Source organism: Monodelphis domestica, chromosome 2, assembly GCF_027887165.1.
Source record: "Monodelphis domestica isolate mMonDom1 chromosome 2, mMonDom1.pri, whole genome shotgun sequence".
NCBI classification, from domain to species: Eukaryota; Metazoa; Chordata; class Mammalia; order Didelphimorphia; family Didelphidae; genus Monodelphis; species Monodelphis domestica.
In genome coordinates this window covers 138861122-138878497 of record NC_077228.1, presented here as the reverse complement: position 1 = coordinate 138878497, position 17376 = coordinate 138861122, and the positions used below count along the sequence as shown (strand labels likewise).

At 34.4% G+C, this 17376-nt stretch overlaps 1 protein-coding gene across 20 annotated transcripts in view; it reads left to right on the top strand.

Annotated features, from left to right (window-relative positions):
* CDC42BPA (CDC42 binding protein kinase alpha) overlaps positions 1–17376 on the top strand; it is a 414118-nt gene that overhangs the window by 128964 nt on the left and 267778 nt on the right. The gene's annotated exons all lie outside the window — the stretch shown is intronic.

Here is a 17376-nt window from a genome sequence, read left to right as displayed (position 1 = left end):
TTATAGATCTCTATTGATTTTGTTATGCCTTTAAAAAATTTAGATCAATATGCATTTTCAGTTTATTGTGGTACATGGCATGCAATTTTGGTATAAAGCCAATTTTAGCCATTTTGATCAAAAAGGAACCCTTACCATAGTAGTTGATGGGCTTAGGTTTTAGGGGAATCAAATGAAATAATCTATATAAAATATTTGGCACATTTTAAAACTATAAAAATACTAATTATCATCATCATTAAATGCTATGCTATTATGTTCAGTTGTATATGAATCTTATTTACTATTTAAATAGTTATAATGATCATTGCTTTATAGTATAGATTGAGGTCTGGTACTGCCTGACTCCCTTTAATTTTTCTACCTGTTATTTCCCTTGAGAATCTTGACTTTGTAAAGATTAAAAACTTGAGAACCTATGTACATACACAAGATGATCTCTTTTAGGTTCTCAAGTCTATTAATTTATCACTGCAAAATAACCTGATATTTTTAAAATTTGTTTTGTTCTTAATGCAATCTTTCCTTTTTCATTCTAATTTTGATGTAGTTTGAATTTATGCTAAAAAAAGACTATTCGTTTCTAGATTTTTTTCAAAATCAGCACTTAGATTTATCTGCCATTATATTTACCTGAAACCTTTAATAATTGAGCAAATAAAATATTTTGAGGCCAGAATTTGTAAGCAAATTACTGCCCCTCCAAAAAAAAAAAACAACACAAAAAAGCCCCCAGTATTCTATGTTAAGGTCTATGTTGAAAACTTAAGAGTGTGTAAATTTATTAAACATTGTAAATGGATTTGGATGGAATATTTTTCCTGGTAGTTTATTTCTTCATTTAGACCACTGTATCAGACAGCAAGGTTTTAAAATTAATATTCAATATGCCAAGCATTATTTTAATACTATTTATTAAAATCAACTTCGAGCAAAGGGCAAGTGATGCCAGAGAAAGAAAAAGCAGCTCCCTTCCTCCATGCCAGGCTAAGCCAAAGAGAGAGAGAGAAAGAGAGAGAATGAGCACACATGGTTGGGCAGAAATGACTTAATGATGTACATCCAGGAAAAGGAAAAAGGAATTGTGGGAATTGTAGTCCCCAGGTTTCAATATTCCAATCAATACATTACTCCTGTGATCCTTTGGGAGACCAGTCTCCCCAGTGTATGATGAAAACATAACTAACATAACTTGAACTAGAGGTATATACAAATATTACAGTTTTTTTTAAAAGGGAAATTAAAATAATTTGGGGATAGGAGGAAAATAAAAGAGAAAAGGAACAAAACCAATAATAGGTGCATTGACAGAAAGCCAATTAGGGGGCAGCCCTCTATGGCATAAGAGCATACATTCAAAACAAAAGCATTTCAACACCCTCCAAAGTTCAAATTCACTATATCTCAAAGTTCACTCTGGATCTTTTGTTGCAGCATGTGGTCTCTGAAGGCATCTTTAAGACACCTAGATTCTAGTCTCTTGTTCTAAATTAGGCTCAATCAAGTCAAAGTTCAAAACAATATAGTCCCCCCCCCCCCGAGGAAAATAATAATACATTCCCCCTGAGGAGGATACAGGGATACATATAGGATACATGGTCGAGTCATAAGGCATATGAATCAAGTATTAAAAATATAAAAGAAGTCAAAGAAATAAAAAAAAATAACCTCTAAGTAAAATATAAAAAGAAAACCTGAAAAAAATTCTGGGAAGAAGGAAAAAATGAAAAAATTTCACAAATCACAACAGGTTCTTGTAGCGATCCATGTTCCATAAGTGTGCAACAAGAATCATTCATTAACCCAATTTAGCATCCTGGACTACAGTAAGTTGTCATATCAAGAAAGAAAATAGAAAAAGAGACTAGATCTCGAGAGAAATGGGAAATAGATTTCCCCAGTTCAACCCCTTTCTTCTATTTTTTGGGATAATGGAGCCAGAGCAATTAATGTTATATGCTTGATATAGAGTGTGGTACAAGGAAGTTCTGTATTTAACACATGTTAAACAGCCTCAACCTTGAGATTCACACATGATCAAGTCGTGCTTTTTTGTGCATAATGCCATCAATCCCCGTATGATTGATGGTTTCTTTAACCTTTTTGTGCTTGTTTGGTACTTTGCAAGTCAAGTTCTGTGCTCCTTTGTGGTCTCTTTCTCCTTTGATTAGACATAGTCATCAAGCAAAAGTCTCAGAATATTTAAATAACTAGTGACAGGTTGCTATAATCCAAAGCCTTTTGGGTATGCTATTATATGTTAGGTATGGACATCTTGGCTTATTCTGTTGCAAAAAGTAAAAATAGTTTAAAAAAAACACCTTTTCAACACTAATGACATATGTTTCAAAGGCAAAAATAAATGAGAAAATAGAAAAATCAAATATTGTATGACACATGTAGGAAAAAAACAAAATATTAAAATTGTGTATATTTCACAATTACAGAGGTAAAGTATAGAAGCTAGTTTTCAAAAAATTAAGATTCATTTCCTCTTAGACTTAACATGATCCAGAGTGAGCATGCAAATAAGGTAAATAAAACAGTGTGAGTGCAAATGAGGTAGAATGTGAGTGCAAATTAGGTAGATAAAGCAATAATACATTCAAGAAAATACCAAAAAAATTAGAAAAGATACAAAATGTTACAAAAGGCACATCAGATCACAATATAGGTCACTAATACAGATTTTCTTCTTTGAGGTAGTGTATGTGTTGCCCTACAAGGCAATTTCTACAAATATAAGGATCAACCAAATAAAGTGCAACAAAATAGTACAAATTCAGCAATAAAGTCTAATCACAATCAACAGTTAAATACAATCAGTGTAAGCAATTATTCATCATCAACAGAAGGTACTTGTTTTACATGGCTACAATGAATCCATGACTCCCTCTCTCCAATTTTTATCACTGATGGTATAGTTAGTAGGACCTGGAATGATCTGTCATAAGCAGGTCCAGTCAACCCAGTACGTTTGAAATTCTTTATGTACATACTATCACCTGGGTTTAAATCATGAAGTGAGAAGTCTATTGGGCCTGCTTGAACAGCAGTTCCAGAGTCATGGAATTCTCGCAATTTTGTTTGTAATTGTCTGATATATGTAGCAATGGTTGTATCCCCTCTTAACATTGAGGTATAGTCAGGGGTAAATGATTGTGCCTGAATAGGTGGATGTCCAAATAGCATCTCAAAAGGTGAGATGTGTAAATCACCTCTGGGTCTGCTTCTGAGAAAAAAATAGGGCTAGAGGTAGAATTTCAGGCCACTGTAAATGAATCTCCATGCACAATTTGCCAATCATAGTTTTAAGTTCTTTATTCATTCATTCAACTTGGCCAGAGCTCTGGGGATAATATAGTGTATGCAATTTAGGAGTTATCCCCAAATATGAATAAATTTGAGATAAGACCAAATCAGTAAAATGAGTTCTTTTATCTGAATCAATACATGCTGGCATACCAAAATGAGGAATAATTTCTTTAAAAAGGATTTTAGCAACAAAAGCCACTGTGGCATGAGCAATAGGAAATGCTTTAGGCCACCTGGTCAGTTGATCCACTATGACCAGACAAAATTTATACTGTCCAGCTTTTTCCATAGAGATAAAGTCAATTTCTAGATGCTCAAATGGTGTGTAAGTGAGAAGACATCCACCAAAAGCTTTTCCTCAAAAAGTGTGTTGATTAAAGGCCTGGCAGGTAGGACAAGCTGTACATACTTTGGAGGCAATTGTAGTTATTCCAGGTGCTATCCATTCTCTTTTAACAGAGTCCATAATACCTTGAGTTCCAAAATGACCAAGTTGATGAATGGAATGACAAATCTGGTTATAAAAAGCTCTAGGGAGCAAGAATTTGCCATCTGATGATAACCATACTCCATTGATCTGTTTTGATTTAATTTCTGCTTCCATTTTTCCACTTCCTTGTCATTATAAGAAATGGATAGATCCAAATTATCAGTAATTGTCAGTGGCATAATTAATTCAGGGCCTTCTAAGTCTGCCTGGGGGAGGAACAGGGGTCAGCAGAAGTGACAGACACTTGAAACAGCAGTTTTTTAAAAGGAGGGGTTTAAATGCAGATCACCAATGGCTGCTGGAAGCAGCTCTTTGGGTAGTGGGGAAGGAGTGAGCCTTCAGGTTAGCTGGTGTTTTTTGCCAAGCTGTGGGCAGGAATGGCCAGTTGGGCTGCTCTCCAGGCTGTGGTCTGGTCTCTGCCAAATACCCCAAATTAAAGCAGCTGGGCCAGTAGGAGAGTGTCCGTCCGTCCGTCAAGCCGGGGTGGAAAATACTCACAGCTGCCGGAGGCAACAGTTCCTATCAGTGAGGAAGGGAACAAGCCGCAGCTGGGTGACTAGAGCCGGCTTTGAAAACTCCAAGTAGAAGAGTCCTTAAAAAGTTGTCAGTTCAGATCCCTTGAAAGTCACAAAATGTAAAGATTAAAATTAATATTCCATATTCCAAATATTTTTGTTAAAATCAACTTAGAGCAAAGGGCAAGTGACACCAGAGGAAGAAAAGGCTGCTCCCTTCCTCCACGCTGGTCTAAGCCAGAGAGAGAGCATATGCCGGCAGAAACAATGTAAAGATGCACATCCAGAAAAGGGAATTGTGGGGATTGTAGTCCCCAGGGTTCAAGATTCCAATCAATTCAATTCTGTTCTTCCAGATGAATTTTGCCATCATTTTATATAGTTCTTATAAAATAACTCCTTAGAAGTTTGATTGGAATATCACTAATTTTTTTTTATCTTTTCCAAAAACAATTAATTAATTTACAATATTTTTCCATGGTTACATGATTCATGTTCTCAATCTCCCCTTCCCTTCCCTCTCCCGGAGCTGATGAGCAATTCCACTTTGTTATACATGTATTATTGTTCAAAACACTTCCATATTTTTAATATTTGCAATAGAATGATCATTTAAAGTCAAAATCCCCAATCATATATCCATTGAACCATGAGATTAATCATATGGTTTTCTTCTGCATTTCTACTCCCACAATTCTTTCTTTGGATGTGGGAATATTGCTAATCTTTAGCTCATATTATTATCAGTATTAGTATTTGCGGGATCCAATGGTGATAATATCTCTCTAATTATTTGTCTTTATTTCTGTAAAGAATGCATTATATCTTTAGTCTCTCCCTTGAGCTCCAAGTTTGGATCACCAATTGCTCCATTTGCATTACAAGTTCAACATGTGCAAAATATAACTTTTCTTTCTATCCAATTCTTGTTCCCAAAAATTATTAGTTCTTTCAGTGACACCACCATCATACAAGTCTCTCAAGTTTACAACATCAGTGTCATTCTTTATGCCTTACTTTCACTTATTCCACATATCTGAACCACTGTTTCCTATCCTGGATTCATCATTCTCATCTCTGTCTCATCAGAATTTTGGACTCTTGGAAACATCTTGGACTCTTGATAAGTGAACTTTTGACTTTTCTTGCCAGAAACCAGGCCTCCAGATAATTTCCTAGTCATCTCTATACCATGCCACTGCTCATGTGCTATTCTTCTTTTTCCTACTCCAATTTGTGTATTATTATTCCCAGGGGTATATAAATTCCTTGAGGGAAAGAGCTGTCTTAATTTTTCTTGTATCTGTAGCTCTAAGTACAATGCCTGGCATATAATAGATAGTTTGTGATTTATCATAAATTCATTCATTTAATTATTTAGTCTCTTGCTCTATCATCATTTCTGTCTCCCCAACTCATTACTGTGTCCTCTTTACTTACACAGCAGTTATGCTAAAAGAAGTCTTTATTACCTTTCTTATTACCTTTCTCCTGGAATTTTGGACATCCTTCTATTTAATTAGTCTTTCTGCCTTCAGGTCTCTCTCTTCTGTAATTCATCTTTCACATAGCTGCCAAAGGGATTTCCCTAAAGCATGGATCCAGCCTTGATATCTTTACCACTTAGTTACACTGGATCCCTATTAGGATCAAGTTAAAACTGAACTGTCTTTATCTAAATGTCTTCACAACTCTGAAGTAAAACCAGACTAACTTTACTATTTCTCAAAACCAACATTCTTTCTCCCATTTTTGTGCCTTTGAATTTACTATCTATCCTCTATGCCTAGAATGCACTCCCTTCCTCACCACCTCTTGTGAAATTGCTGGTTTCCTTCAAGACTTGTCACAATTAACATCATCTTATACATGAAAATCTTTCCCAATCTCCTTAGTTGCTGTTGCAGCTGGTATTTCACTGCCTTACATGTTTTGTACAAATTTTCATGTACTTATATATAAGTACAGATTGCCTCCTTCTATAGACCACATATTCCTTGAGGGCAAGTAACTATATTTTTATCTTTGTATGTATCCTTGGCACCTAGCACACCACCTTACATTTAATGTAATTAATGATTGTTGGTTCATTATTGCAAAGATTCTTTAATAAGAGGGAAATGATAAAATAAAGACACCATCACATTTTACCATTCAAATATAGAGATCATTTTTGGTAAAATACAGTACTCATTTATGTTGAAATATTAAGTAGATGAATAGAATGATTTTTCTCATAATACTTAAAACTCTCTTTAATAGCATTTGCAATGAAACCAGTAATTGCATATAATATGATCAATCTTAGCCATCAGGGAGGCTGAAGTTAGCAGATTGCTCAATTTTGGAAGCTTTGAGTTACTATGGGCCACACCGATTGGGTGTTTATACTCAGTTTGGCATTAATATAGAAGTGATAGCTTATCAGTTGAAGAATGAATAAATTATGTCACAGTGTAATAGATAAATTATGATGAAAATGAAGCAAACAGCAAGCAACATATAAGGACCTTTACTGTTATTCAGAATGAATTCAACTGACAACTTTTCTTTTTTTTAAAAGGAAAAGTAAAGCAGAAGGAAATGGAAATTTTGACAGACCTATAAAGGGACACAGTTAAAAGCATTTTCTTATTTTGTCATTTTGTTTGGTTCTGCTTTATTAGATTATAAGTTTTACTCTCACTCCCCTTTTTCATATATGCGTGTTCAAGTCCTTGTTTTTGACATTCTGTTTGTGATTAAAGTTTTTTTTTTAATTGTGGGTCTTATGTAAAAGGAGTTATGGCCTGCCATCAGAAAAAGAGATTTGCTCAAATATATGCAAATACTGAAAATTACTTGATGAAATGTAAAGGGGAAAAATTAAATCTCAAGTCAGAAATTTATTTACAAGTTTTTATAAATAGAGAGGAAACAATAAGAAGAGAAATGTGAGGGGGATAGAGAAGTTACCTATCCCATCAACGTAAATGTTTTGCCCTGGGTCTGCTTAATCCAGGCAGAGATTAATTAGCTCTCAACCAGGAAGGCTGGTGGTGAGTAACCACGCAGCCTTCTCTGAGATGGAAGCTAGTCTCTTAGGAAACTAGGAAAGTAGTCAGCCTTTCACTCATCCAACAAAATAGTCCAGAAGTCAGAGTCTAAGTTGAAGCCAAGTGCCAAGCCCATGCTCCAAGCCGTAGTCTCCAGTAAAGCTCCCTTGAAGACTCCCCAATTAGAAGACTATCTCCAGAAGACAATCCCTTCAGACTATCTTCTCAAAGACCATCTGCTCAGAGGGAATTTGGGCTTGCTTTTATGGTGACTTCTTGTCTCCTTCCCCCTTCACAGGGGCCAGTCAAAGTTTCCAAATTGTCTGGCAGTGCCCAGTGGGCAGTGTCTGTGGAATCAACTTCTCACCTTCTGAAGATCAATTTTTCATCAAAAAGGTTCACACTTTCCTGATTGAACAGTTTCTGAGGGTGTGAACTCATAAAAGAATTCACAAGTTTCTAACTGAGTTAAAAAAAAAAAAGGTGGGATTCTCTAAGTATCTCGCTAGCTTCTCATCTAGCACTAAGTAGGGTATTCAATCTTTTTTTTTTTTATTATTCAATTTAAAAGGTATACAAAGGAGAGTTGGTCCTTTCTTCAGTCTAGTGAGGTACCAAGTAGGGATACTTAAGTTAATGTTAACCAAAGTGTCAACTCCAACTAGGCAAAGAGAATAAAAGATTCCTCTTTTACAAGTGTAAACAGAATAGAGAAAAGAGAATGAAGAATTCCCTTTCACACGATCTGGCAATAGTATATTAATATGTAAAAAAAGAATATGTTGGGGAGTGGATGCCATGTTTTCCATTTCTTTTGGTAGAACTCATTTTCTAGATGCAGTGTTTTGGGCTATGTGGTGCCATAACTAATATTTGGAATAAATGAAATTTTTAAAAATTTTATTATGAACTCAAGAGATCTATCTTTATTCCCTTCCACATCTACTCCCCTGTACCTCCCATATAGCACAAAAAATACAATCCCAGTTACAAACATATAATGAAGCAGAACAAATTCTGGTATTGGTTACATGCAGAAATATGTGTCATTCTGCACTATTATTTCACCATCTCACTACCAGGAAGTGGGCAGCATGTTTCATCATGAGTCCTCTGGAATTATGGTTGATAAGTATGTCCATTAGAGTTTCCAAATTTTTAAAAGTTGGTTGTCTTAAATTATTTTTGTTTTATAGGAATTATCCTTCAGGTTCTGCTCACTTCCTTTGCATCAGTTCATACAAATCTTCTCAGACTTCTCTGAGACCATCCTATTCCTTATTTCTTTCAGAACAATAGTATTCCATCACTTTTATATACTATAACTTGTTCAGCTGTTACCCATTTGATGAGGATTCCTCTCAGTCTCTAATCTTTTTCCACCATAAAAAAGCTGTTACAAACATTCTTATAAATGTGAATCTTTTTCCTTCTCTAATCTCATTGTTGTATAGACCCAATAAATGGTATTGCTTAGATCAAAGGATATGGCTGGTTAAATAACTTTTTGGCTATAGTTTAAAATAATCTTTTGGAATGACTTGACCTGTTCATGAGTTCACTAACAGTACATTAAAGAACGGGTTTTCCTACTGCCTCTTGAGTCTTCTGAATTTTATTTTTTTGTGCGAGGGAGAATTTAAAAAACAACAAAAAAACAAAACAAAACAACTCTTGAACAGTATATATAGTCCACAGAGTCATGAAGAGTTGGACATGAGTTAATATCTAAACAACAAAATGGTGATAAGAATAGCACCTACTTGACAGGGTTGTTTTGAGGGTAAAATGGAATATTTGTAAAGTATTTAGCACAAGTGTCTGCCTTACATTAAATGCTTAATAAATAAATGCTTGTTTCATTCCTTATTAACTTTTTCTACTAGTCAACCTCTCTACTTCTTAATCTGAACCAAATTATTTTGAGAATTGTTATTTTTTTGTAGTTTAGTTTGAGATCTGATATTGCCAGGTGTACTTCCTTTCTACTTTTATTTATTAATTTCCTTGAGATTCTTGACTTTTTGTTCCTCCAGATGAATTTTATATTTTATATTCTCAATAAAGTAATCCTTTGGTAGTTTATGTCACTAAATAAATGAATTATTTAGGTAGTATTGTCATTTTTATTATATTGGTTCAGTCTAGTCAGAAGCAATTAATGTTTCTCCAGTTATTTATATCTGCCTTTATTTGTGTAAGGAGTATTTTGTAGTTATGCTCATAGAATTTCTATGTGTATTTTGAGAGGTAATCTCTCCACTGTTGAAATATTCTGTAGTTATTTAAATCAAAAATTTATCTTTTTATTTCATCCCCTTGAATTTTGTTGGTAATGCAGAAATGCTGATGATTTATGTGAATTTATTTTATATCCTATAACTTTATTGAATTTAATCATTTAAATTAGTTTTTTTTAGTTGACTCTAGGGTTCTTGAAGCAAAACATGACATCATCTGCAGAAAATAACTCCTTAGTAGTAAAAATTAACCAATAATTACTAAGTATTGTTTTTTTGTTCCTCCCACTTTCCCCTATACACAAAATTAAAAAGTAAAAAAGAAATCAGAACTACTGAATCACATACACACAGTCTTGTAAAACAAATTACTATAATGGTTATATCCTTAAAAAGCATTTCTTATTCTGAATATTAATTTATTCTTCTGTCATAAGGTGGAAAATATTCTTTATCAGACCTCCCTGAAATTATAGTTGATTATAGTAGATCAGATTATGCAATCTTTTTGAATTGTTATATCAAATTACAGATTGTTTAGGGTGGCAACTAGGTGGTTCAATGGATAGAGCCAGACCTGGAAGTAGAAGGCCCTGGATTCAAATCTATACCAGACACTTCCTATCATTATGCCCCTAGGGCATATCACTACCCCAGTTGTATTCAACTATAGTGTAGACAACTATACCAGTTGTCTAGCACTTACTGCTCTTCTGCATTGTACTGATACTTAGTATCAATTCTAAGACAAAAGGTAAAAGCTTTTAAAAAAAAGGATAAATTGTTCTGGTTCTAATTATTTTACTCTTTATCATTTCACACATTTCTCTTTGAAACAGTTTTCTCATTTCTTTTAGCACAATCATATTCTATTACATTCATACAGTATAATTTGTTCAATTGTTTCCCTACTAATAGGCAGCCCTTTAGTTTCCAGTTTTTTGCCACCACAAAAAGAGCTGCTACAAGTATTGGTGTACATTTACAATCTTTTCCTCTTTCTTTGCTCTTTTTTGGTATAAGCCTAGAACTGTTATATTTTGGCCATTGTTCAGTAACTTTTTGTGCATAATTCTCAATTGATTTTTAGAATAATGGGACCTTTTCATAGCTCAAACAGCAGTGCACTGATGTGCATATTTTTTAGCAGCCTTTCCAACATTTGTCATTTTATTTTTTGTCATCTTTGACAATCTGATGGGAAGTGGAACTATTGCTTATACAACACCCATGGTAAAATATTGATATTAAAAAAGATGAACTTTCACTTTAAGAAATATGTTGGGGTTAGCAAAGGAATTCTGCAATTTATTATTGTCCATCTGTTATTGTATGGTCAATTGTACTGATAGTTTTCCTTATATTGAACCAACCTTGTGTTCTGGTATAATGTCATCCAGTCGTAGTATGTTCTTTATGATATAGTGCTATAATCTCCTTTCTAGTATTTTATTCAGAATTTTTGCATCCATATTCACTAAAGAAATCGGTCTATAGTTTTCTTTTTCTGTTTTTTTGTTGTTGTTCTTCAAGGTTTAGGTGTCAACACATTTTTGTGTTGAAAAAGAAATTTCATTAGATTCCTTTGTTTTTCTAAATAGTTTATATAATATTAGAATTAATTTTTCTTTAAATATTTGGTAAAATTCACTTGTGAATCCAACTGAGCCTGAGGATTTATTCTTAGAGAACTCATTGATGGTTTGTTAATTTCCTTTTTCTGATACAGTTATTTAATGTTCCGTTTCCTCCTTTGTTAACCTGGGCAGTTTAAGGTTTGTACAAGTATTACTCTATTCAGCTTAAGGTTTGTACAAATATTTCTTCAGCTTTTATTAATTTCATCTTTAATTTTTAGTATGTCCAATTTGGTGTTAAATTTGGAATTAAATATTTTTTTCTAGTTTTTTAGTTGCATACCCAATTCATTGTTCTGCTCTTTCCCTGTTTTACTGATGCACATTTTTTGAGATATAAAATTTACTCTACTACTTTTGCTACATCCCATAAATTTTGAAATGAGTTGTTATTCTCTTTATTGAAATTATTGATTTTTCTGTGATTTGTTATTTGACTCATTCTTTCTTTAGAATTAAATCATATAGCTTCAAATTAATTTATAATTTCTTTCTATAGCCCTTTATTGAATGTAATTTTTATTGCATTATGACCTGAAAAGGATGAATTTAATATTTTTGCTTTTCTGTGTTTGCTTGTGAGGTTTTTATGTCAATACACATTTTTTTGTGTAGGTGTTATTTGCCACAGGGAAAAGGATATATTCCTTTCTATTAACAATCATTTTTCTACAGAAGTCCATCATATTTAACTTTTCTAAAATTCTATTCATCATCTTAACTCCTTATTTAACTTTTGCCTAGATTTGTCTTTCAGAGAGGGCAACTCTGTTTAACTTTTAAAGTCTTTAACAACCTAGACCTGATTTACTTTTACAATCTCGTTATTCTCTTTGTCATACGGTTGTGGTCCAGCCCAACTGGTATTTCTTGAGGTTCTGCATATGGCATTGCTGTCTTTCATCTCTGTATCTTTGCACTAATTGACTCCTCATTCCTCAAATGCATTTCTACCTATTTTACACCTCTGTGAATCTTTTCAAAACTCTAAAGCATTATCTTCTGCCAAAAACCTTTCCTGATCCCCTAATGTATGAACATACCCCCTTTTACTTTGCATACAATTATTTATCTGCTAGCTCCTGAATACGTGCTCCTAAAATAATATAAGAACCTTAAGGATAGGAACTGTTTTCGTTTGTAGTATTTTGAGTATTATATAATTTTTAAAAAGCAGTCTAGAATGCTTATTTATGTTTTTTGGCTGTGTAATGTGTTTTTTTCCCCCTTTAATTTAGAAGCTCTGGATTTTGGCCATGATGTAGGGAATATTCATTTTGTAATTTCCTTGAGGCAATGAATGGTGGAATCCTTCAATTTTCACTTTGCTCTCTGATTCTAACAGATCTGTGCCATTTTCATTTATGATTTCTTGAAAAACAGTATCTAGGTTTTACTTTTGATCATAGTTTTTTTTAGAAAATCTAATGATTCTAGATAACTTCTCTTTCACTGGTTTCAAAATATAAATGATTGATGTTTCTGGTATTTTTTCCCAGATTTAATTTTATCCTAATATTTCTTTTTATCCCATGCAATCATTGGTTTATTTGGCTGATTCTAATTTTCACAGAATCTCTTGGGTAATTAGTCAATCAATAAACATTAAGTGCATACTACATGTTAGGTACTGTTCTAAATGTTGGGGATACATAAAGAGGCAAAATAAAGTCCATATTCTTAAGGAACTTACAAAATAATGGGGGAGATAACATAAATTTATACAAATCTCTCTCTCTCTCTCTCTCTCTCTCTCTCTCTCTCTCTCTCTCACACACACACACACACACACACACACACACACACACAGAAGGGAAAATTAATGAAAGGATTGCAATGCTTTTAAGATGGCTTAGGGAAGCCTTCCTATAGAAGTGAGATTTTAGTTGGAACTTAAAGGAAGCCAAGGGAGTTTAGTAGTTGGAGCAGACAGCAGAGGGAGAGTGTTCCAGGCATGGGGAATAGCCAGAGAAAATGACTAGTGGCAAGAGATGGGGGGTGGGAGGAGAATGACACATTTAAGACACAAATATCACTGACTTAAAGAGTTGGTATACTTTCTTTTCTCAGTTTTTTTCCTTCTACTTCTTTTTTCAAGAGCTTTTATTCCCTTTTTAATAATACATTCCTCAATTTCTTCTTTTTTATATAGTCCTTGTGGAAAATTATTTTTTTTACTTTAAATCTTCCGCTTGCAGTTCTTGAGATTGAATTTTTGGGTATTTCTGCACCTGTAGTAATTCTTTAGAGAGATTGATATCTTCTGTTTACTTATCTTTCCTGACTTAGGTTTTTGGGATTTTGTGCCATGGCCAGACTATCCCCTCCAGAATTTTGGGGGGATTATTGGCTCTATTTGTCTTCATCTTAGGTTAGCTAGGTGACTACTAAAAACTGTTATAACAATGATTACATTAGAAACACTGATAGGTTTTATCTCCTCCTTGGAGCTTCAGAGCACTGTATCTTCTAGGCCTTTGATATCCCAGGATAGATCAGTAGAGATTTGATGTATATTGGTCTGAGCACTACTGCTCCCCGATTAGTTTCTGCCATGTCACTAGTTTCAATGGTTTATATTTTGTTTTTCTGTATTCCCCATAGCTGTTTTTGGTAGAACTCTGCTTTTTCTGTATTTGGTAACTTTGCAGGCTGAAAGTATCCATTGTCCATTAGCACTGATACTTATGGTGATTTTCTTTTCAGTATTGCTCTTGGTCTTCTAATTTACTTTTTGTGCAGTTCTCAGGTGGTTTAAGGTACTTGAATAGACTTTCTTATTGAATTTATTTATCATTCAGTCTGATTTGTTTTTAGATTTTTTTTCAAGGTAGGTATGTGGTGTGTGAATCTTAAAACTGCTCAGACTCTACTTCAGAAGATTTGATTAAGCCATTTCCCATTTTTAGCAATGGAGGTACTTGGTCAGGAATGTATTGAGAACTTTTGGAATAGCTCCACCCTACTCAGACAGTGCCTTAGGGGAAGATAAAGTTGTAAACTCCTGATTGAACAATGAAAAGTCCCTAACTCATAGTAAAGCTAGGTCTATTTTTAGATCTAATACAAAAAGGATGATAAGTACCTATAAAGGTTAAATTAGTACCTAAAAGGTCAAGCAACTTACAAAAGGCAAGCTTAACAAAAGAGGTAGAAAGTACTCAGAGGATTTTATCTAACCAGAGAAGGGGAGAACAAAAGAAGATAAGAACTAGGAATGGGCAGTTCTGGGGGGAAAAGCATCTACTGTGATTGGTGTATATGTGAAAATTTAGGGGAGTTGGCATAAGAGAAAATTTCTTTAAAAGGAGAAGGATTTTCAAATCTGGCCTCAGACACTTCCCAGCTGTGTGACCCTGGGCAAGTCACTTGACCCCCATTGCCTAGCCCTTACCACTCTTCTGCCTTGGAGCCAATACACAGTATTGACTCCAAGACGGAAGGTAAGGGTTTTATTAAAAAAAAAAAAAAGGAGAAGGATTGAACTCAGTTGAGGAGTTCAGGAGTTCATTGGAGGACTGGAGCTTGCTTGAGATGATCTTGTGGTGAGTGATAAAGACTGACTTGCTCTCCCTTAGGCTCAGGCCATTTTGGCCTAGGCCCTTTCCTACTGCTTGGCTTCTCTCTCTCTCTCTCTCTCTCTCTCTCTCTCTCTCTCTCTCTCTCTCTATATATATATATATATATATATATATATATATATATATATATCCTTCCCTTAATTCCTTCATTTATATTAATTAAAATTTCCTTAAAACCCAGATGACTTGGGTATTTTCATATTTGGGAATTTTCCCAAAGCGACCACTTATTTTTAGATTTTAAGTCAAGACACTAAAAACTATCCTTTATAGTTTGGCCAAAACTTTTACAGTTTTTGGCAATAACAGTTTTAAACATTCATAGTCTTGGCAAACCGCATTTTCACGATTACAGGTGTGATGTGTATCTATATAAATATATGCAATATGTATTTGTGTGTCCATACACACACATATACACATAAAGAAAATGCCTTTATTTGACCATGCTATAGGGTTTCTAGAATAAATAAATGTTCTGTTTTGACAAAAGCATTTTCTGGATATAATTATCTTTTTGTTATTTTTTAAAATGTGATTAATGGCAATTGATTTATACTATGGGGTTAACATTCATTATGAAGTTATTCCAATTATCATCTATGGCCTTTGGGTCATATTTTTTGGTATCAACATCTCATTTGAATCAAGCTAGAATTGTTTCAGTTATGTGCCCGTATCTTTTTCTTTTTAGCTTTGCATTAGTTTTGTTGGAGTATAACTTTAAACAGACAAATGGTTTTGAAATTGCTCTCACATTAGTAAGAAGTTGCTTTTGTTCCTTTAAAATGTGATTATAGGGGGAAGCTGGGTAGCTCAGTGGATTGAGAGCTAAGCCTAGAGATGGCAGGTCCTAGGTCCAAACCTGGCCTCATACACTTCGCAGCTGTGTGACCCTGGACAAGTCATTTAACCCCTATTGCCCCATTGCCCTATTACCACTCTTCTGCCTTGGAACCAATACACAGTATTGATTCCAAGATGGAAGGTAAGGGTTTAAAAAAATAAATAAAATGTAATTATAATTTTACTTGTGATGATTATATTTGATAGTTTTGATGTCTAGCACCTACTGCATCTTTTCTTTTAATAAAATATTCATATTATATATGCATATCTATATATTCTACAAGTCTCCAACCCCTCCTTGAACCATATTTTCCAATGTATTTCTTTCTTTCTTTTTTTTTTAAACCCTTACCTTCCATCTTGGAATCAATACTGTGGCTCCAAGGCAGAAGAGTGGTAAGGGCTGGGCAATGGGGGTCAAGTGACTTGCCCAGGGTCACACAGCTGGGAAGTGGCTGAGACCAGATTTGAACCTAGGACCTCCCATTTCTAGGCCTGGCTCTCCATCCACTGAGCTACCCAGCTGGCCCCTTTCCAATGTAATTCTTGTCATCTCCATTTATTCCTACTATGGTATTGAAATGGTTGACTATAAGCATATGTGGACTTAATTTAGTCTTTATAGTTTTATAGATTTAAAAAAAATTATTTTAGTTTAGTTTTTTGGTTACAATACTCACTTTGTTTCCCTCCCTCCCCTCTACCTACCCTTTCCGCAGCCAATGCGCAATTTAATTGGGTATTTCTTGTGTCCTTGATCAGAACCTATTTCCACGTTGTTGTATGCACTAGGATTTTCATTTAGAGTCTACATCCCCAACCATATCCCTTCGATCCATGTCATTAAGCAGTTGTTTTTCTTCAGTGTTTTTACTCCCACAGTGTTTCCTCTGAATGTGGATAGTGGTTTTTCTTGTAGATTCCTCCAAGTTGTTCAGGATCACTGCATTGCCACTAATGGAGAAGTCCATTACATTCGGTTGTACCACTGTGTTATCAGTCTCCATACAATGTTTTTCTGGTTCTGCTCCATTCACTCTCCATCAATTCCTGGAGTTTGTTCTAGCCCCATGGAATTCCTCCAGTTTATTATTCCTTTGAGCACAATAGTATTCCATCACTAGCATATACCACAATTTGTTCAGCATTCCCCAATTGAAGGGCATCATCTCATTTTCCAATTTTTTGCCACCACAAAGAATGCAACTATGAATATTCTTGTACAAGTCTTTTTCCTTATTATCTCTTTGGGGGACAAACCCAGTAGTGCTATGGCTGGGTCAAAGGGTAGGCAGTCTTTTATCACCCTTTGGGCATACTTCCAAATTGCCCTCCAGAATGGTTGGATCAATTCACAACTCCACCAGCAATGCATTAATGTCCCAACTTTGCCACATCCCCTCCAGCATTCATTACTTTCCTTTGTTTATAGATTTTTCGTAGAATTTCTTTCCTTTATCTTTACAACAGATGTTGGTGCATGAAGTTTTAACAACTTGGTTCTGAAATATCTTCCCAGCTTCTTTGGTCATTATTTCTCCTACAGTTTCTGTCAACTAAATTGGCCTTCTTCTGTTTTTCATACCTGACATTTAATTTATACTCTCTTTGCTTTTGTAGTTATAGTCCTGTCTCAATTCTGCTTCATAGACTACTCTTCCTTAAAAGTCATGGCTGAAGTGTTACATTCTGCATGGAGTATTTCATGATCTTT